The sequence below is a fragment of the Lissotriton vulgaris genome, unplaced genomic scaffold, assembly GCF_964263255.1.
Source record: "Lissotriton vulgaris unplaced genomic scaffold, aLisVul1.2 SCAFFOLD_1081, whole genome shotgun sequence".
NCBI classification, from domain to species: Eukaryota; Metazoa; Chordata; class Amphibia; order Caudata; family Salamandridae; genus Lissotriton; species Lissotriton vulgaris.
Genome location: NW_028244822.1, coordinates 159,542 through 181,142, shown reverse-complemented (window position 1 = coordinate 181,142; position 21,601 = coordinate 159,542). Strand labels below are relative to the sequence as shown.

General features: G+C 48.9%; 1 pseudogene; it reads right to left on the bottom strand.

Moving 5' to 3' along the window:
* Nucleotides 1-289: 289 nt before the first annotated feature.
* Nucleotides 290-859, bottom strand: LOC147666712 (GTPase HRas pseudogene; annotated as a pseudogene).
* Between the last annotated feature and the right edge of the window lie 20,742 nt (nt 860-21,601).

The following is a 21,601-nucleotide window of genomic DNA, read 5'->3' as shown; positions in this document are numbered from 1 at the left end:
AAGCTGTGGCATCGGCAACACAAAAAGATGAATTCTCCGTTAGTTGATGCAACCTTCTCCAATGGGGTGATTTGTTACGACAAAACCTCATGACATGCAAGGCAAAAAAGCCAGTGGTTTGAAATGTCGCTGAACATTCAGTGTGCGTTTCTTTAAAATTATTATTTTGTTAGCTTCTGGGTGTTTCATTTTTTGGTTTGTCTTGTTCTTCATCTACTTTGTTTGTCTTTGTGCACCATCTGGATAGATGGCCTCCCTTCTCCACAGAGCCAGTGCCATGTCAACTTAGTCATGATATCACACACTTGCAGTTCAGACACCCTTGGCCGCTCTCATCTGGAGGATTCAACTTGCGAAGCTTGTGCCTACGGATCTCCCATACTAATGTATAAAAGGCATCTTCAACCCCCTGTCTTGTTTTTTCAGACGTCTCAATGTAAGGAATGCCATAACTCCTGGCCAGGTCATGCGTTTGTCGTGTCTCCACAGTCCTTGCCGGGAGGTCACATTTTTTTCCCACTAACACCATTGGTACGTCATCAGAGTTCTTCACCCGTTTGATTTGTTCTCTGTACTGGTGAATGTCTTCAAAGGACTTTGTGTTGTTAATGGCAAAGACGCGCAGGAAGCCCTCGCCTGTCCTCATGTACTGGTCTCTCATCGCACTGTACTCCTCTTGACCTGCAGTGTCCAAGATGTCCAACAAACATGTTTCCCCATCTATCATCACCTGCTTTCGGTAGGAGTCCTCTATCGTGGGGTCATATTTATCTACAAAGTGGTTTAGAATGAGTTGAATTGTCGGAACGCTCTTCCCAACACCAACTGCTCCCACCACCAGCAGCTTGTACTCAGTCATCTTCAAAGGCTGCCTTCGGGATCACTCTCGTGCTCCTCTGGGTGTACATTTCGCAGCCAGGTGCAGGGGCTCAGGCTTAAACGCCCTGCCACAGCCCCTGAGTGGCCTTGTGCCCACTAAGTCTGTGCCGCATTGGCACCAGCCCTGGCCACTGAACAATGTGCAGCGGCGGGCGCTGCATACACCCAACCAGGGCCCACGCTAACCGCCATACTATCTACATCATGGTAAGTACAAAATTATAGAGAAAAAAAATTGATGTCAAAAATATAGTTGTAAAAAATATTGTTTTTTTAACGTAAAAAAATGAACATCGTTAACAATATTAAAACATGTTTAAAAATAATAGCTAATAAATAAAAAGTTAAAATAAATTAAACATTTACATATAAAAAATAATGTATATATACTTACACATAGTGCAACAGTAGGGAAATTGTTGGATAGCGTAGAGGTTAAAATTACTATTCCCAATTCAGAGAGTTCAATAGTAGGAAAAGTGTTGGCTAGCGCAGGGATAAAAATTACTTTTCCCACTCCAGTGAATGCAACAGTAGGGAAAGTGTTGGATAGCGTAGAGGTTAAAATTACTATTCCCACTTCAGAGAGTGCAACAGTAGGGAAAGTGTTGGTTAGCGTAGGGGTAAAAATTACTATTCCCACTCCAATGAGTGCAACAGTAGGGAAAGTGCTGGATAGCGTAGAGGTAAAAATTACTATTCCAACTTAAGAGAGTGCAACAGTAAGGAAAGTGTTAGGTAGCGTAGCGGTTATAATTGCTATTCTAACTCCAGAGAGTGCAACAATAGGGAAAGTGTTGGATAGAGTAGGGGTAGGGGTAAAAATTACTATTCCCACTCCGGCGAGTGTAACAGTAGGGAAAGTGTTATATGGCGTAGAGGTTAAAATTACTATTCCCACTCCAGAGAGTGCAACAGTAGGGAAAATGTTGGACAGCGTATGGGTAAAAATTACTATTCCAAATCCAGTGAGTGCAACAGTAAGGTAAGTGTTGGATAGCATAGAGGTAAAAATTACTATTCCCACTCCAGTGAGTGCAATAGTAGGGAAAGTCTTGGATCGCGTAGGGGTAAAAATTACTATTCCCACTCCAAAGAGTGCAATAGTAGGGGAAGTGTTGGATAGCGTAGGGGTAAAAATGACTATTTCCACTGCAAAGAGTGCAACAGTAGGGAAAGTGTTAGATAGTGTAGGGGTAAAAATTACTATTCCCATTCCAAAGAGTTCAACAGTAGGGAAAGTGTTGGATAGCGTAGGGTTAAAAATTACTATTCCCACTCCAGAGAGTGCAATAGTAGGGAAAGTGTGGGATAGCGTAGGGGTAAAAATGACTATTCCCACTCCAGTTAAGTACAACAGTAGGGAAAGTATTGGATAGCGTAGAGGTAAAAAATACTATTCCCACTCTAAAGAGTGCCACAGTAGGGAAAGCGTTGGCTAGCGTAGGGGTTAAAAATAACATACTTATAAATTAAATCATTTTTGTAATTAAATAATGATTTATGAATAAATTAACAATGCATCAATTAAAAATACCAATAAATAAAAACGTATGAAATTAATTACCAATTAGCAATTAATTAACAATGAATGAATTATCAATTCCCAAATATAAAAATGTATAATTACTTAATTACAATTAAATTACTTCCCACCCTATGCCCCTGTAAACCCACAACCCACTGCAGAACTAGAATGCAAAATGTAATTAAAAATAATTAATAATTCCTAAAAATTATTATTTAATTTACTATAATTAAATTACTTCCCACTCTATTCCCCTATAAACCCACAACCCACTACGGTACTAAAAGGTATCATTTACTTTAAAAAAAATTACTAACTTCTAAAAATGTTATATACATATTTTAAAAAACAGTACTATACACATACATATAAAATAAATACTAAAATACATAACCCTAATATAAACATCGATATTAGTAACATCACATTTTTGCTATTGGTATTACTAACTTTGATATTAACAAAATTGATATTTCTTACCTTCAAGTCGATATTCTGGTCGTCGATATTCTGTTCGTTGATATTCTGTCCCTACAATATTTAAAACTTGATAATAATGTAGGTCAATATTAAAAACTCAATATTGTGTTTGTTTACCTCTTAGCCCATCAGGGCCTGAGGCTTTGCATTGAGCCATCGTTCGCACAGCCTCAATATTGCATCTAACTGAATCGCAGCCTCCAAGGTCTGTGCCTGTTCTCCCGTAATGGGAGTGAGAGCTATGCTCCCAAGGAACTCGTGATTGGTGGGCTCTATAGGTGTTCGTACCTGTGACTATTAATTCCTGTATGTGTGTTCATAATGCTCCTGTCTGGGTACATTACATTGAAGATTAGCAGGGGTGGGCATTCTCTCCTCAATAACCATGCTAGGAGTCTTCCCAATTTTTCCCCTTCTTTGTGCAAAATCTGGCAATATTCCTGCCTGGTGGGACTGTCAAGTCTCTCCCATATTTCACTCATGTGGAGGTGGGCCTGCAGCATGAAGGCATTGTATGATGCCGTTGGTTGCAATCCATCTTGCAACTGGGAAAGCTTGTCTTCCGCTTCTTTTAGTTCCCTTTCTAGCTTGCGTCATGTCCCACCAACTTTAGCAAGACACTCTCTATGGATCACCACCTTAAGTGTGTCCCATTCTATTCCTGTTGAGCTAGCGATGGACCAATTTGAGTTAAGAATCCAGCAACCGACTCCTTAAGTTCCGTAAAGGACCATAGAGTTCCTAAGCTCATCGGGTCTTAGCAGCTGAATAGGCTGCTTCGGTCTAGCATGGTACCCATTCGAGTAGGACCGGGGCGTGGTCTGAAAGGAATCGTGTAAGGATACAAGTCTGTACGGTAGCTGGTATGGCTTCACTGCAGAGGAGGAATCTATCCGGTCTACTCTGGACCTCTCATGCCAGTGTATAGCACGGGTTTCCCTGCACCTCTGCATCTATCTCTCACCAGATATCCACACACAGCAGGCAACGCATCACGTCCCGCATTGTAGCAGTCATGTAAGGCTTGATGTGCATTCTTTAGGGGGGCTATCCATTCTGCCATCCGTTATGCAGTTGAAGTCTCCGGCCCAGATAATGGGTTTTGCTGCGTATGTAATGAGTAGATTTTCTAGCTCCAGGTAAAAGCCGACGTCATCTATGCTGGGGGCGTATATGTTGACAAGGCATACCTCCATTCCATCGAGCGTGCCATGTATTATTATGTATCTGCCCTCAATGTCTGCTGTGTAATTGTGCAACTCTAAGGGAACTTTGGATGCGACCCACAGTAATAATCCCATTGCATATTTGGAATATGTGGAAGAATATAATTGCCCCCTCCATTTCTTATGTCGTTTCGGAATTTACGGATCTAATAAATGGGTCTCTTTCAACATTGCTATTTGTGCCCCTTGCCTGTGCAGGTATGTCTGTACCCGGTATGTCTTTGTGTATATGTTAAGCCCCCCTCACATTCCATGTTATTATCTTAAAATGTCCCATGTAACTGACTATCTGTCCATGCCCCCGGCATTACCCATCTTTGGTCCACCACTACTGCTAAAAAGCTTAATATTGCCCCTCTGTAACATTTTAACTTTTCCCTCCCCCTGGGTAGACATTGCCCCAACAATTCCCAATTGCTTTAACCCCCGAGATACCCACCCCTCTTTTCAGATACCAACCAACATACAATAGCATTAAATCCACAGCAACATCTGTAACATGTATGCCAGAGAACATAACATCCAATTGCTGTTATGTTCTGATAATATCTTATTAGCAACTTCAGTGCTATTCAGTTCTCCCAACTATCACTCATAAACTTATACTTCCAGTCATCCAATATCGAAATTACAGCCTGAGTGGGTTTAAGTGCATCAGGCCACAGCTGTGGGTCGCTCAGCATGTCACCTTATCTCTTGACCTCCAGGCATACCGTCAGACTCTCATCACTCAACTACCAATCATATCATCCACACATTTATATCGCAACCACAACACACACCCGTTAACATCAAGGAAAAAGATAGAAGCAAGACTAGGTGAGATATAACACTGTAGAGGAGATAGAAAATAGTGGGAACATGGTAGGTAAGGTGGAAGGTAGATAGAGGGCGCGTCCTCGGCCATCGTGTATTAGCTGCCAGCACAACAGTTTCTATTATCAGTCCTCACAGAAGCTTTGCGAGTTCACACAGTCATCTCCTTAGTCTCAGTCATGTGACACACATTCTGACAATCATTATATTCAAAGTTCCCATTCTAGATTATACATATATTTTGTCCGGATTGTGGGCAGTTCAATGTTTATTGGGTTGTGGCGTGTTTCCACCATTTCGCCTGTGCTGGCATCGTAAGTGGATGCTGTTAGACCTGACATCATTGGCTTGAGTCTCTCCTCCATTTTTTCTGTTTGCCTCTACTGTTTTACGATGTTTTGCTGGTATATGCTTTGGGCGTCGTGTCACTGCTGATCAGTGCCATAGCGCAAGTGCTCCCGATGTTAAATTGATGTATCTATTGTATCCATGTTTGGCTTATTTGGTTTACTGTCAGTCCCTAGTCTAGTGCACCAGGAGTGCCGGGGCTTGTAAATACAAATGCCGCTCGTGGGCTTGCAGCACGTGTTGTGCCACCCACAGGAGCGGCCTCGTAAAAGAATGTCTACGGGTCGGTCATTGCTAGACCCACGTGCAGTCTGGTACTGTCACGCCGGCTGCGCAAGTATATCTACTTGCCAGCCCCCAAACCTTCCCTTGGCTTCATGTTAGTCGCCCCTATGGTAGGCCCGCGGGCAGGGTGCATTGGAAGTCTAAGGTAGGACACGCCTGACCAAGTTGGCATGTCCTAATAGTGAATTACTGCCATCTTCGTTCTTCACTATTGCGAGGTAGCCTGCTCTCCATTAATTAGAATGGTCCGCCGGGATTATTAATGCTATGATCCTAGCTGGCTCGGGGAGCATGGTGCAATGTCGAGTTTGGTATCCCTGAACTCGGGGTTTAATTACGCATCCGTTGGTGTGGATGGTTTTTGGACCCTGGGTTTGAAAATAGCACTTTTAGAAAGTGTCTATTTTCTTGTCTAATCATATCTGGTTTCTGCTGGTCTTGCGTGTGTGTGTCAGGAGCTGGGTGGCTCCACAGGTCTGGATGAGTCAGTGTGGGATGAGTGGGACATTTACGTTGAGAGTAGGGGGAGAATAGTTATTGATAGCCTGCCTTGCCTGATACAATGCCGGCTCCACCTCCTGCCAAGCGGCTGATGGCTCTGTGCCTGCCATGGACGATCCTAGCCCCACCTCCTGCCAGGAGGCCGATATCTCTGCTCCTGCCTGTGTCAATGCTGGCTCCACCTCCTGTTGGGCGTCTGAGGACCCAGCCCTGCTCAGTGAATAGGCCAGGTGCTTCTGCCTGGCTCCGCCCACAACAGACCCAGGATGTTGGGAAACCCCCGGCATAGACAAAGGGATCAAAGACGAAAAGGGGTATAAGAGAAGGACCCCTGAACTAAGAAATCAGATCACTTCTGACAAGGAACCCTGTAACCAAGGACAAGAGGCCTGCTGATCTAAGGACTGCCTACCCCTTCTGCCAGTGTGCTGTTGTTGGGGGAATCCTGCAGTGCTTCTTTATTTTTGCCAAGGAACCAGGAGAGAGGAACTGTGTGTGTACTCTCACGCTTGCTAAGAAAATCTCCAAGGACTGGAAGAGTGCCAGTCTCCTGCTGAAGTCACAGGGCTAAAGGACTTCACCTGCTAAGGTGCTATTTGCTGGAAGTGTGAATCCAGCGCCTCTGAAAGAACCAGCAATCACGACGACCGGACGCCGGGCCCGACCGACGCCAGCAGCAACGCCAGTGAGTGGGAGTACGGCTCTAGCTCCAGAGGATCTCGTGTCTGCACCGCTGCTGATCGCATCACCTGTGTGTCCTTCGACGCCGTGAGCGCTGCTCACTCTGTGCAACCACATCATCGACGACGCCTGCTGAGGCCTGATCAACACCGAAGACGCGACGCCGGATTGCTCGACGCCGCTGATCATCGTGTGCTCCATTTTCCTAAAGGTACTGTGTTGTTGGGGGTCCGTGTGACTCCAGGCTCGACGTAGCGCTCCTCGCGGTCGACGCCGAACCTGTGGATTAACTTTGCCTCGACGTCGTGTAGCTTCCATGTGAGTTACCCTGTTGCTAAGAACTGTATTGCCAAGAAGAAGATTGCTTGATACTAAAGACTTTTGTGCTAAAGAAGAAACTACCTTTGAACTATCCTTTTTCCCTCCCAACGTATTTATTCCGATTGTGTACAGTTTTGTCGTTATTTGGTCTTGTGCTAAGCCTTATATAAAAATACTTATTTTTATAATACTACTGTGTCGTGTCCATTTGTAGTGTATTCACTTTGTTATTGTATGTGGTCATAATTGCTTAACACACAGCCTCTGAGATAAGCCTGTTCTGCTCTGCCAAGCTACCAAGGGGGTGAGCGGGGGTTATCGAAGGGTGTGATCCCCTTGCCCTGACTAGAAAAGGTGTGTCCCTATTTGTCAGTAGTGTATACCTCTGCCAACTAGAGACAGACGGTTCTAACATTGGATCCAGCGGTGAGGATTTGGACCTTGCATTTATGACCCATGTACAGTAATTAGTGTGCGCTACATAGTGAAAGCAGACCATAACGCAGTCACAATCTAATTGGGAAGGATCCTATTTTTGTTCTCCGCTTTTCTGAAACTTGATTTTTTTTTTAACACTGCCAGTTTTAATCATGAGTGACAACGGAGTCACTGCCCCTGCTGTCGTTGTTGTGGAGGAGTTTGAGAGGAATAAGCTTAAGAAATACAAGAAAGATGAGCTGAAACACTTTTGCGACCAGTTTAAAGTTCCTACCACAGGCCTCTCGAGAAAAGATGATTTTCGTAAAGCATTACAGGCCTGGTGGGAGTCCAGAGATCCCTCTGATGTGGTGGTGGTACCCACAGAGGAAGGGGATGAGGAGGTGCCAGTGAATGGGCCTGTGTCCTCTCCCGGTAGCAGTGTTTCCTCCAAAGGTCTTTCCCCTGAAGAAAGAGAAGAAAGGGCGAAAGAGCGAGCTTACAACATGGAGATGGCAAGGCTAAAGATAAATGGGCAGTTGGAGTTAGAAAATGCAAGAGGTAGAAGAGAAGCTGATTTGGAGATCAAAAAGTTAAAGTTTGAACGAGAGAAGTTAGCTTTGGAGTGTGAAGCCAGGTTGAGGGAGCTGGATATCCAAGCTAAAAAGTTAGAGTTGAATCCCTCTGGTGGCAGCATTCCATCTGAGCCTGCAGAAAGTAAGTTTTACTTTCCGAAAGATGTGATAAAAGATTACAATAGGAATGAAGATATTGGTCAATGGTTTAAAGCATATGAGTTAGCATTGTTGGCCCACCAGGTCCCTGAGAAGAATTGGGGAGCGGGGTTGTGGGGTCGCTTTGTGAATGAGGGAAGAGATACCCTGTTAGACATGCCTGTTGCGGATAGGATGTCATATGCTCATATGAAAGATGCTTTAATGTTGCGGTATGGCCTAACCCCCGAGAAGTACAGACAAGCTTTTAGAGAATGTAAGAAGTTGCCTGGTACGACGTGGGTTGAATATGTGTCTTATTTTTGCAGAGCCATGGATGGTTGGGTAAAGGGCAGCAAAGTGGAAAGTTATGAAGCTCTTTATGATTTGTTTGCTTGGGAGCACTTGTCGAATAACTGTTTTCCAGAGCTGCGCCAGCACCTGATTGATAGCAAGATATCTAACCCTAGAAAACTTGCTGAGGAGGCGGACCGCTGGGTCAGTACCAGGGTCCACAAGGGTCCAGTGGGAGACTCAGCCAAAGGTGGGCAGGGTCCCCAGCAGAAGAGTGGGGGGGACAAGGGTAAACAGAAGGAGTCTCAGAAAGGGCCCCAAAGTAATCCCCAAGGGAACCAAGGGAAAGGTTCCCAGCCTCCCCCTGAGAAGAAGCCAGGGGCCCCGACGGGTAAACCTGTTCATAGGGGGGGCCCCTAACCTGCTACGGTTGTGGGCAGGTGGGACACCGGTTTTATGACCCCCAGTTTCCCAAAAAGGTTTCGAAAGCACCGCCGCGTGCACCCCCCCTGCCAGTTGGCGAGTGTAGCCTTGGGAGGGGAGGAGATGGTTGTCCATGGTGGGAGGGGTCCCGCAGAAATGTCCCTGGTCTCGCTAGGAGACATGCAAATGGTCCCTCCACCCCCTCTGCCTAGTAACACTAGTAAGTATCGGCAGTGGGTGACCATTAATGGCCATAGAGTGGAAGCTCTCAGAGACACCGGAGCGAGTGTGACAGCTGTCAAGTGTCACTTAGTGTCCAGAGAGCAGGTGGTTCCCCACGCATTCTACCCCATGATAGCTGCCGACAACTCCCAGAAAGAGTGTGAGGTGGCTCAGGTTTCCTTTGAATGGGGGGGAGTTTCAGGTACTCTTCAGGTTGCTGTGAGGCCCGCCATGCCTGTCGATTGTCTCCTGGGCAATGATTTGGAAGACTCCCCTTGGGCTAAGGTGGAGAGAGCGGCGCACTTGAAAATGTTGGGTGTGCCAGAGTGGGTGTGTGCAACCACTCGATCCATGACAGCGAGTAAGGGTGTTGATGGGGTCCCGGAGCCTGAAAGTATGGCCCAGGACCCAGCTGTAAAGAGAAGAGGCAGGAGGCGCGGGAAACCGGCCCCCGTAGTTCCCGTGGTCCAGGAGGAGGTATACCCTGAGGGGGATGCCCTGGAGCCCACAGGGGAACAAATTGCCGAACTGGGAGATCTGCCCGAGCTGACCCATTGGCAGCAGGATGGTGGTCGCTCCAGGGAGGAATTCTGTGCGGAACAGAAAGTGTGCCCTTCTCTCGTGGGCATGAGGCAGCAGGCCTCAGCCCAATCCTCAGGTGATCAGTCAGGGTCACATTTTGTGTACTGGGAGAACGACCTCCTGTATAGCGAGCCTAAGGCTGCTGAGCCTGGGTCAGCCCGTGTGCTGGTGGTACCCCAGCGCTTCAGAGCCTTCCTACTGGGTTTGGCTCATGACGTTCCGTTAGCTGAACATCTGGGGCAGGACAAGACCTATGACAGGCTTGTCACCCATTTTTATTGGCCTCAGATGCGAAGGGATGTAGACATCCATTGCAAGACTTGTCGCACTTGCCAGGCAAGTGGGAAAAGCGGACGGAAGCAGAAGGCTCCCCTCCAACCTTTTCCAGTGGTCAGCACCCCCTTTGACCGGGTGGGTATTGACATTGTTGGGCCCCTGGACCCCAAGACAGCCCTGGGCAACAGGTTCATCCTGGTCTTGGTGGACCATGCCACAAGGTACCCGGAAGCCATCCCTCTCAGAACAGTGACGGCCCCCATGGTGGGACGGGCACTGATGGGTGTTTTCTCCCGGATGGGGTTCCCCAGAGAGGTGGTGTCAGACCGAGGCACCAACTTCATTTCGAACTATATGAAGTCTCTGTGGAAGGAGTGTGGGGTAACCTACAAGTTCACCACTCCTTACCACCGTCAAGGAAATGGGCTGGTTGAGAGATTCAACCGGACCCTGAAAGGCATGATTATGGGTCTTGAAGAACCAATGAGGCGGAAATGGGACGTCCTCTTGCCATGCCTGTTGTTTGCTTACCGTGAGGTGCCGCAGAAGGCTCTAGGGTTCAGCTCCTTTGCGCTCTTATACGGTCACCCGGTAAGAGGACCTTTGAGTCTGGTCAAGGAAGGCTGGGAGCAATCTCCCAGGAAACCTCCCCAGGATGTATACAGCTACATGCTGGCCTTTCGGAACCAGACTCGGCGCTTCAGTGAACTTGCTCAGGCAAATCTGGAGGCCAGCCAGGAGGAGATGAAGCGTTGGTATGACCGGAATGCCACTCTGGTAGTGCTTCAGCCTGGTCAGGAAGTGTGGGTCATGTCCCCTGTGGAACCTTGTGCGCTCAAGGACAGGTGGACTGGGCCGTTTAAGGTTGTGGAGAAGAAGAGCGATGTCACCTACCTGGTGGACTTGAAATCTCCCAGGAACCCCTTGCAGGTCCTGCATGTCAACCGTTTGAAGCCCCACTTAGAAAGGTCCGAAGTGGGCATGCTCCTAGCTACAGATGATGGAATGGAGGAGGAGAGTGAGCCTCTTCCTGACCTCCTGTGTGCTAAAGAGCAAGATGGGTCGGTGGATGGTGTGGTCCTCTCTGACACACTGACCCTTGAGCAGAAACAGGATTGTCGCCAACTGTTGGGACAATTCCCGAATCTGTTTTCCTTGGTTCCGGGTGTCACTCATTGGTGTGTCCATGACGTTGACACCGGAGACAGCCCTCCTGTGAAGCACAAGGCTTACAGGGTGACTGACAAGGTCAGAGCGTACATTAAGGAGGAGGTCTCCAAAATGTTCGCGTTAGGGGTGATTGAGTCCTCTAGCAGTCCTTGGGCCAGCCCAGTGGTCTTGGTCCCGAAGGCTGCAGCGCCTGGTGCTTCACCAGAACTCCGGCTCTGCGTGGACTACCGAGGGCTCAATTCGGTCACGAAGACTGACGCGCACCCCATCCCCAGAGCTGATGAGCTCATCGATCGGTTGGGGGCTGCCCGGTACCTTAGTACGTTTGATTTAACGTCTGGGTACTGGCAGATCGCCTTGACTGATGGGGCAAAGGAGAGGTCAGCATTCTCCACACCAGATGGGCTATACCAGTTCCGGGTGATGCCCTTTGGGATGAAGAATGCCCCTGCCACCTTCCAGAGGTTGGTCAACCAGGTCTTGGCTGGACTGGAGGATTTCAGTGCCGCCTACCTGGACGACATCGCAGTGTTCAGCGCCAGCTGGGAGGAACACTTGCGCCACCTCCAGGAAGTGTTGTTGGCCCTGCGCGGAGCAGGCCTCACAATCAAAGCCAGTAAGTGCCAGATTGGGCAGGGTTCTGTGGTGTACTTGGGGCACCAAGTAGGGAGCGGCAAGGTTGCCCCCCTACAACCCAAGATTGATACCATCCTGGCTTGGGCGCCGCCCAAAACCCAAACGCAGGTGAGAGCCTTCCTAGGACTCACAGGTTATTACAGGAGGTTTGTCAAGGATTACGGCAACATTGTGCACCCCTTGACGTCGCTGACTTCCAGGAAGCAGCCACGAAATGTGATTTGGACTGATGCCTGTCAAACGGCCTTCAACACCCTGAAAACTGCAATGTGCACAGCACCCATACTCCAGGCACCCGACTTTTCGAAAGAGTTCATTGTTCAGACGGACGCTTCAGAGCATGGCGTGGGGGCTGTTCTAGCTCAGGTGAATGAAGAGGGCCGAGACTTGCCTGTGGCCTTCATCAGTAGGAGGTTACTTCCCAGGGAAACGAGGTGGAGTGCGATAGAGAGAGAAGCATTTGCTGTGGTCTGGGCGCTGAAGAAGCTAAGACCCTACCTGTTTGGGACACACTTCCGGGTTCAGACAGACCACAGGCCCCTCAGATGGTTGATGCAGATGAGGGGTGAGAATCCGAAACTGTTGAGGTGGTCCATTTCTCTACAGGGGATGGACTTTACGGTGGAACACCGCCCTGGTACAGATCACGCCAATGCTGATGGTCTGTCCAGATTTTTCCGCCTTAGTGATGAGGACTCCCTAGGTCAAGGGTAGTTCTCCCCACATTTCAGCTGGAGGGGACACGTGTTAGACCTGACATCATTGGCTTGAGTCTCTCCTCCATTTTTTCTGTTTGCCTCTACTGTTTTACGATGTTTTGCTGGTATATGCTTTGGGCGCCGTGTCACTGCTGATCAGTGCCATAGCGCAAGTGCTCCCGATGTTAAATTGATGTATCTATTGTATCCATGTTTGGCTTATTTGGTTTACTGTCAGTCCCTAGTCTAGTGCACCAGGAGTGCCGGGGCTTGTAAATACAAATGCCGCTCGTGGGCTTGCAGCACGTGTTGTGCCACCCACAGGAGCGGCCTCGTAAAAGAATGTCTACGGGTCGGTCATTGCGAGACCCACGTGCAGTCTGGTTCTGTCACGCCGGCTGCGCAAGTATATCTACTTGCCAGCCCCCAAACCTTCCCTTGGCTTCATGTTAGTCGCCCCTATGGTAGGCCCGCGGGCAGGGTGCATTGGAAGTCTAAGGTAGGACACGCCTGACCAAGTTGGCATGTCCTAATAGTGAATTACCGCCATCTTCGTTCTTCACTATTGCGAGGTAGCCTGCTCTCCATTAATTAGAATGGGCCGCCGGGATTATTAATGCTATGATCCTAGCTGGCTCGGGGAGCATGGTGCAATGTCGAGTTTGGTATCCCTGAACTCGGGGTTTAATTACGCATCCGTTGGTGTGGATGGTTTTTGGACTCTGGGTTTGAAAATAGCACTTTTAGAAAGTGTCTATTTTCTTGTCTAATCATATCTGGTTTCTGTTGGTCTTGCGTGTGTGTGACAGGAGCTGGGTGGCTCCACAGGTCTGGATGAGTCAGTGTGGGATGAGTGGGACATTTACGTTGAGAGTAGGGGGAGAGTAGTTGTTGATAGCCTGCCTTGCCTGATACAATGCCGGCTCCACCTCCTGCCAAGCGGCTGATGGCTCTGTGCCTGCCATGGACGATCCTAGCCCCACCTCCTGCCAGGAGGCCGATAGCTCTGCTCCTGCCAGTGTCAATGCTGGCTCCACCTCCTGTTGGGCGTCTGAGAACCCAGCCCTGCTCAGTGAATAGGCCAGGTGCTTCTGCCTGGCTCCGCCCACAACAGACCCAGGATGTTGGGAAACCCCCGGCATAGACAAAGGGATCAAAGACGAAAAGGGGTATAAGAGAAGGACCCCTGAACTAAGAAATCAGATCACTTCTGACAAGGAACCCTGTAACCAAGGACAAGAGGCCTGCTGATCTAAGGACTGCCTACCCCTTCTGCCAGTGTGCTGTTGTTGGGGGAATCCTGCAGTGCTTCTTTATTTTTGCCAAGGAACCAGGAGAGAGGAACTGTGTGTGTACTCTCACGCTTGCTAAGAAAATCTCCAAGGACTGGAAGAGTGCCAGTCTCCTGCTGAAGTCACAGGGCTAAAGGACTTCACCTGCTAAGGTGCTATTTGCTGGAAGTGTGAATCCAGCGCCGGGCCCGACCGACGCCAGCAGCAACGCCAGTGAGTGGGAGTACGGCTCTAGCTCCAGAGGACCTCGTGTCTGCACCGCTGCTGATCGCATCACCTGTGTGCCCTTCGACGCCGTGAGCGCTGCTCACTCTGTGCAACCACATCATCGACGACGCCTGCTGAGGCCTGATCAACACCGAAGACGCGACGCCGGATTGCTCGACGCCGCTGATCATCGTGTGCTTCATTTTCCTAAAGGTACTGTGTTGTTGGGGGTCCGTGTGACTCCAGGCTCGACGTAGCGCTCCTCGCGGTCGACGCCGAACCTGTGGATTAACTTTGCCTCGACGTCGTGTAGCTCCCGTGTGAGTTACCCTGTTGCTAAGAACTGTATTGCCAAGAAGAAGATTGCTTGATACTAAAGACTTTTGTGCTAAAGAAGAAACTACCTTTGAACTATCCTTTTTCCCTCCCAACGTATTTATTCCGATTGTGTACAGTTTTGTCGTTATTTGGTCTTGTGCTAAGCCTTATATAAAAATACTTATTTTTATAATACTACTGTGTCGTGTCCATTTGTAGTGTATTCACTTTGTTACTGTATGTGGTCATAATTGCTTAACACACAGCCTCTGAGATAAGCCTGTTCTGCTCTGCCAAGCTACCAAGGGGGTGAGCGGGGGTTATCGAAGGGTGTGATCCCCTTGCCCTGACTAGAAAAGGTGTGTCCCTATTTGTCAGTAGTGTATACCTCTGCCAACTAGAGACAGCCGGTTCTAACAGATGTCTTGACCACCTCCACCAGGGCCCTCTCAGCCTCTCGGTCTGCCTCCTGCTCAAACACAGCCACACTGGGTGGACTCTAGCCACAGCCTCCGGCGTCTGCAGACTCCAGGTCCAGGGAGCACTCTTGGCCGACCACCACTTTCTGAGATGACCTTGACAATTTGCTGGATCTTCCCCCACCAACAGTTCTTTTTGTTGATCCAGAACCTGGTATGTTCGATCTTTCTGTCGCTTTGTAGATCACCCTGGCCTCTCCTCGCACTTCTAGCCAGTCCCAAGTGTTGTCAGGCTTGGTAAAGAAATGAGCTCAATCATTTTGTATCACCTTCAGTTTGACTAAATAGTAGCGCATATTGCTGGCCCATCTCCCTGAGTTTCTGCTTTACACCGCTGACGGATGCCCTTTGTTGTTATGTTGATTTCGTATAATCCGGGAAGATACGGATGGCATGGTTCTCATATTTGGGGTCACCTCCTTGACATGCTGCTCTTAGTATGCAGTCCTTTTCCCTATAGTTAAGCACTTAGGCGATGAGTGCCCTGGGAAGCGCACCTGCAGAAGGCTTTGGCATGAGGGCCCGGTGGGCCTGCTCGACTACAAAGAAGGTCTACTCTCAGCACCCTTCTGGACCCCACAAATCTGAGGTTGCCTCTTCTCGATCTCTCTTTCACGTCTTAAGCTCTGTGTTCCAGCGTGGCAGTTTCTTCAGCTAACTCTGCAAGGGTTGAATTCAGTGTGGAGACTTCTTTTTCTAGCTTAGAAACATTCTATTCTGGGGCCAAAGATCTCCCTGCCACTCTGCGGAGGTCGACTTTCAGTAACCCGATGTCTAGTGACATCACGTCAACTTTGGCCTGGACGACTGTGCATGGGGCCTCTATGGCTGCAAGGATTTGAGCCGCTGAGGGTCCCGACTGCAATGTTTCAATGTTCGAGGCGGGGGGCTCACGCTGGCGGTCCAGTTTTGCTGCCCTTCCTATGCAGTGTATTGGTTGAATTTTGTCTGTTGCACCCATCTTTGTGGCCTGTCCTTGCCAATAGTGTGGTGTTGCGTGGTACCTCAATTGGGGGTATGGGAGGCACCAGGTGATGTCAAGTTAGGCCTCTCACTCTAGTGGACCAGAGTACACAATCCGGGTCCACGAGCGAATAGTAGATTGGGGGCCCCCAGTCCTAGGTGCAGGAAACAGTCAAGCTGGGTATTTTCCGTTCTTAATAAAGATTGAACACTTTAAGGGAAATGTGTCACTCGCTGCTTTCACTGCCTCCTACTGGCGACAATAATCCCAGTGTCCTCAGATTATTAATATTTGGGCAATGGGGGCCTAATCAGGCGATCCTGCCAGCCTCAAGTTGGGCCTAAAAAATTGGTGGGCGTCTTGTGGGTACTAATCACCCCTGTGATCTCTCTGGTTTTTCTCAGCAACTCCCTCAGGGGGTTCCAGCTGGACCTTTCCGTGGTGTGGGACTCGCTCTCTCACTTACAGTGTACCAGCTCCTACGTCGCTGAAGGCACACAACCCTCCCTCTGCATTGCTTTACTTATGATTTGTCCTTGTGGGTCACAATACCCACAGCAGCACCGTCTCTGTGCTTTGTTTGCTGTAACAGGTATCGCCCTAAGTGGGATGGGTATGCCCAGAGTTGTGTCCATTGTTTACTGTGCCACTGGATTTAAGCTAGCCTGGCTGAAGAAGGATGACATACCCTGAAACTGGTCCCAGGATTCTTGTTTCCGGTCCAGGGAGGACCTGGCCTGGCAGTTTAGTCTGGAATTTTACCATGGGGCACAGGGTCAAGACTGATTTGCATACGGCTGGGTCCAAACAGGGGTGGCATAGTGGGCAAAAGAACGATGGATTTAACCCAGATCTTTTGACTGGGAGAGAATGTTTGCATTATCAGCATTCCATCCATCATTTGTTTGCTGTAACAGTTTTCACCCTAAGTGGGATGGATATGCCCAGACGTGGGTCCATTTCTCACTGTGCCACTGGATTCCAGCTAGCTTGGCTGAAGAAGGGTGACATACCCTGAAACCCATCCCAGGTTGCTTGTTTCTGGTCCAGGGAGGACCAGGCCTGGCAGTTCGGTTTGGACTGTTCCCATGAGGCATAGGGTCAAGCCTGATTTGCATATGGCTGGGTCCAAACTGCGCTGGCGTAGTGGGCAAAAGAACAATGGATTTAACCCAAATATTTTGACTGGGGGAAAATGTTTGCATTGTCAGCATTCTGTTCATCATTTGTTTGCTGTAACACATTTTGTCGTAAGTGGGATGGGTATGCCTAGAGTGCCACTGGATTCAAGCTAGCCTGGCTGACGAAGGGTGACATACCCTTAAACCACTCCCAGGGTGCTTGTTTTCAGTCCAGGGAGAACCTGGCCAGGCAGTTCGGTCTGGACTGTTCCCATGGGGCACCAGGTCAAGACTGATTTGCATATGGCTGGGTCCAAACTGGGGTGGTGTAGTGGGCAAAAGAACAATGGATTTAACCCAGATCTTTTGACATGGGGAGAATGTTTGCATTGTCAGCATTCCGTCCATCATTTGTTTTCTGTAACACTTTTTGCCCTAAGTGGGATGGGTATGCCCAGACGTGGGTCCCTGTTCACTGTGCCACTGGATTCAAGCTAGCCTGGCTGAAGAAGGCTGACATACCCTGAAACCGGTCCCAGGATGCTTGTTTCTGGTCCAGGGAGGACGTGGCATGGCAGTTCGGTCTGGGCTGTTCCCATTGGGCACAGGATCAAGACTGATTTGCATATGGCTGGGTCCAAACTGGGGTGGTGTAGTGGGAAAAAGAACAATGGATTTAACCCAGATCTTTTGACTGGGAAGAATGTTTGCATTGTCAGAATTCCATCCATCATTTGTTTGCTGTAACACTTTTCGCCCTAAGTGGGATGAGTATGCCCAGACGTGGGTCCTTACTCACTGTGCCACTGGACTAGAGCTAGCCTCGCTGAAGAAGGGTGATATACCCTGAAACCAGTCTCAAGATGCTTGTTTCCAGTTCAGGGAGGACCTGGCCTTGCAGTTCGGTCAGGACTGTTCCCATGGGGCACAGGGTCAAGACTGATTTGCATATGGCTGGGTCCAAACTGGGATAGCGTAGTGGGCAAAAGAACGATGGATTTAACCCAGATTTTTTGACTGGGGGAGAATGTTTACATTGTCAGCATTCTGTCCATTATTTGTTTGCTATAACACTTTTGGCACTAAGTGGAATGGGTATGCACAGACGTGGGACCCTTGCTCACTGTGCCACTGGATTCAAGCTAGCCTGGCTGAAGAAGGGTGACATACCCTGAAACCAGTCCCATGAGGCTTGTTTCCAATCAAGGAAGGAACTGGCCTGGTAGTTCGGTCCGGACTGTTCCCATGGGGCACAGGGTCAAGACTGATTTGCATATGGCTGGGTCCAAACTGGGGTGGCGTAGTGGACAAAAGAACAATGGATTTAACCCAGATCTTTTGACTGGGGGAGATTTTTTGCATTGTCAGCATTCCGTCCATCATTTGTTTGCTGTAACAGTTTTCACGTTAAGTGGGATGGCTATGCCCAGACGTGGGTCACTTTCTCACTGTGCCACTGGATTTAAGCTAGTTTGGCTAAAGAAGGGTGACAGACCCTGAAGCCGGTCCCAGGATGCGTGTTTCCGGTCCAGGGAGGACCTGGCCTGGCAGTTCGTTCTGGACTGTTCCCATGAGGCACAGGGTCAAGACTAATTTGCATATGGCTGGGTCCAAACTGGGGTGGTGCAGTGGGCAAAAGAACAATGGATTTAACCCAGATCTTTTGACTGGGGGAGAATGTTTGCATTGTCAGCATTCCTTCCATCATTTGTTTCCTGTAACACTTTTCGACGAAAGTGGGATGGGTACGCCTAGACGTGGGTCCCCTGCTCACTGTGCCACTGGATTCAAGCTAGCCTGGCTGAAGAAGGGTGACATACCCTGAAACCGGTCCCAGGATACTTGTTTGCAGTCCAGAGAGGACCTGGCCTGGCAGTTCGGTCTGGACTGTTCCCATGGGGCACAGGGTCAAGACTGATTTGCATATGGCTGGGTCCTAACTGGGGTGGCGTAGTGGGCAAAAGAACGATGGATTTAACCCAGATCTTTTGACTGGGGGAGAATGTTTGCATTGTCAGCATACCGTCCATCTTTTGTTTGCTGTAACACTTTTGGCACTAAGTGGGATGGGTATACCCAGAAGTGGGTCCCTTGCTCACTGTGCAACTGGATTCAAGCTAGCCTGGCTGAAGAAGGGTGACATACCCTGAAACCAGTCCCAGGATGCTTTTTTTCCGGTCCAGGGAGGACCTGGCCTGGCAGTTCGGTCTGGACTGTTCCCATGGGGCACAGGGTCAAGATTGATTTGCATATGGCTGGGTCCTAACTGGGGTGGCGTAGTGGGCAAAAGAACAATTGATTTAACCCAGATCTTTTGACTGGGGGAGAATATTTGCATTGTCAGCATTCAGTCCATCATTTGTGTCCTGTAACACTTTTTGCCCAAAGTGGGATGGGTACGCCTAGACGTGGGTCCCCTGCTCACTGTGCCTCTGGATTCAAGCTAGCCTGCTAAAGAAGGGTGACATACCCTGAAACCAGTCCCAGTACCTGGAAAAGGTTCTTCCCAAGCTTTTAATAGATTTACATGGTAGATCTGTCCTTCCTTCTTTTTATAGGGAATGTCTATTCTGTACGTTACAGGTGTTACCTTGTCTGAAACCTTGTAGGGACCTTGCCAGGTAGCCAGGAGTTTTTTATCGGAGCTGGGTAATAGTATGAGTACCTTGTCTCCTACCTTGAACTCTCTGAGTCTGGACTGACGGTCATACAGGTGTTTCTGTTTATCTTGAGCTCCCTCCATGTTGACCCATACCTCTTCTCATTGGGAAGACAGTGTTTCTTTAAGGGTCGCTGAATATTTTAATAAGGATTGTCCCTTCTCCTCCTCTTCTGTCCTTCTTTCCACTGCCATATCCAGAAGTGTTCTGGGTTGTCTCCCAAATAGGAGCTCAAAAGGGGAAAACCCAGTTGATTTCTGTGTATGTGTTCTGATAGCGAATAAAACCAGGGGCAACTGCCTGTCCCAGTCCCTCCCTGCCTTGTCTATGCGTTTTCGTAGGATGGTCTTGATGGTGCGGTTGTATCGTTCTACCAGCCCATCAGTTTGGGGATGATACACCGATGTACGTATCTGTTTTACCTTGAGGATGTTGCAAATCTGCCCCATTAAGCGGGACATAAAGGGGGTGCCCTGATCAGTTAACACTTCCTGGGGGAACCCTACCCTGGAAAAGAAAGTGACCATTGCGTGTGCTACTGCTGCGGTGGTAGTGGAGGATAAGGGAATGGCTTCGGGATATCTGGTAGCATAATCAATCAATACAAGAATGTATTAGTGCCCTCTAGCAGACAGAATGAGAGGACCTACCAGGTCAATCCCTACCCTCTTGAATGGTACATCGATGATGGGGAGGGGGTGTAAGGGTGCTTTAGGAACAGCAGGAGCATTGACCAGCTGACAGCGAGGACAGGCGGCACAGTATCTAGCTACTTCCTGGTACACCCCTGGCCAATAGAATTTGGGCAACAAATAAGTGAGAGTATGCTCTTTGCCATAGTGTCCACCCCCGGTTTGACTATGGGCTAGGGACAGGACTTGTTCCCTGTAAGATCTGGGTATGACTAAATGACTGGTCTATAACTGTGTGATGGCATCCTGTATCTAGGAAGGCTATTGCTGGCTTTCCGTTCACATATATTTGTTTTTTGTATCTTTCTGGCAGGTCCCCTGTTACCATTACTCTCCCTCTAGTATACCCTAGGGCGGGAGGGGCAGTTACGAGCAATGTGTCCCCACTCTGCACAGTGGAAACACTGTGGTCCTGGTAGGGCGGGAGTAGGTACAGATGGTCTGACTAGGGGTTTTGTTTTTAGTTGTCCCTTCTGTTCTACCGGAACCAGACTGGGTCTTATCGGGGTCCGAGGAGGTCCAGAGAGTAGTTTATGAGAGGGGGCCTTAAACTCAGGTGAGCGGTGGTAGGCATAGGCCAAATCTACTGCCATGGTAACCGTCAGGTTAGGGTGTTGCTTTATCCAAGCCCTAGTGTTAAACGGCAAGGCCTCTAAATATTGTTCCAGGTATACCTTCTCCGTGAATTCTACAGAGGATACCGTAGGCTGTAGCCATCGGTTCCCCAAGTCTCTGATTCCATAATATAGGGCCCTGGGATTGTCCCCTGTTGTCCATTTTTCCTTTCTAAACTTAGACCGATAGTAGTCCTGGTCACAACCCAACCGCTCTAGTGTCGCTTTCTTTATATCTTGGTAGGGGGTAACCCCTGCTGGGTTACCAGCTTGGTAAGCGGCCTGTAGTTCGCCCGATAATAAAGGCGCAATGTACTGTCCCCATCTTTCCGGAGGCCATGTGGCGGTGGAAGCAACCCTTTCGAAATTGACAAAAAAATAGTCCGGGTCATCCCCTGTCTGGAACTTCTGCAATACTGAACCAGGTACATTGGGATGAACCCTAGCACTTGAAATGGCGTCCGTGAGGCGTAGTACAGCTGTATCTTGTACTTGTTGATTCGCAGCCATAAGAGTAGCTTGGTCTTTCAGTGCATTCTGTAGGGCTTCTCTCTGTTTGGTCTGTTCTTCGAACACTAGCTGCAGGTGATGTTGACCCTCGGCTAGTTGTGTAATGATGGCTTCCATGGTGGGGTCCTGTCTTTGCCTGACTAGGATCCCACTTCTGACACCACTGTGGTTCGTCACTCCTGAAAGCCCTCCCTTCCTTCTGGTTGAGCCCACTCCCTGGCCCTAAGTATGGTCTCAGACTCCAGTGT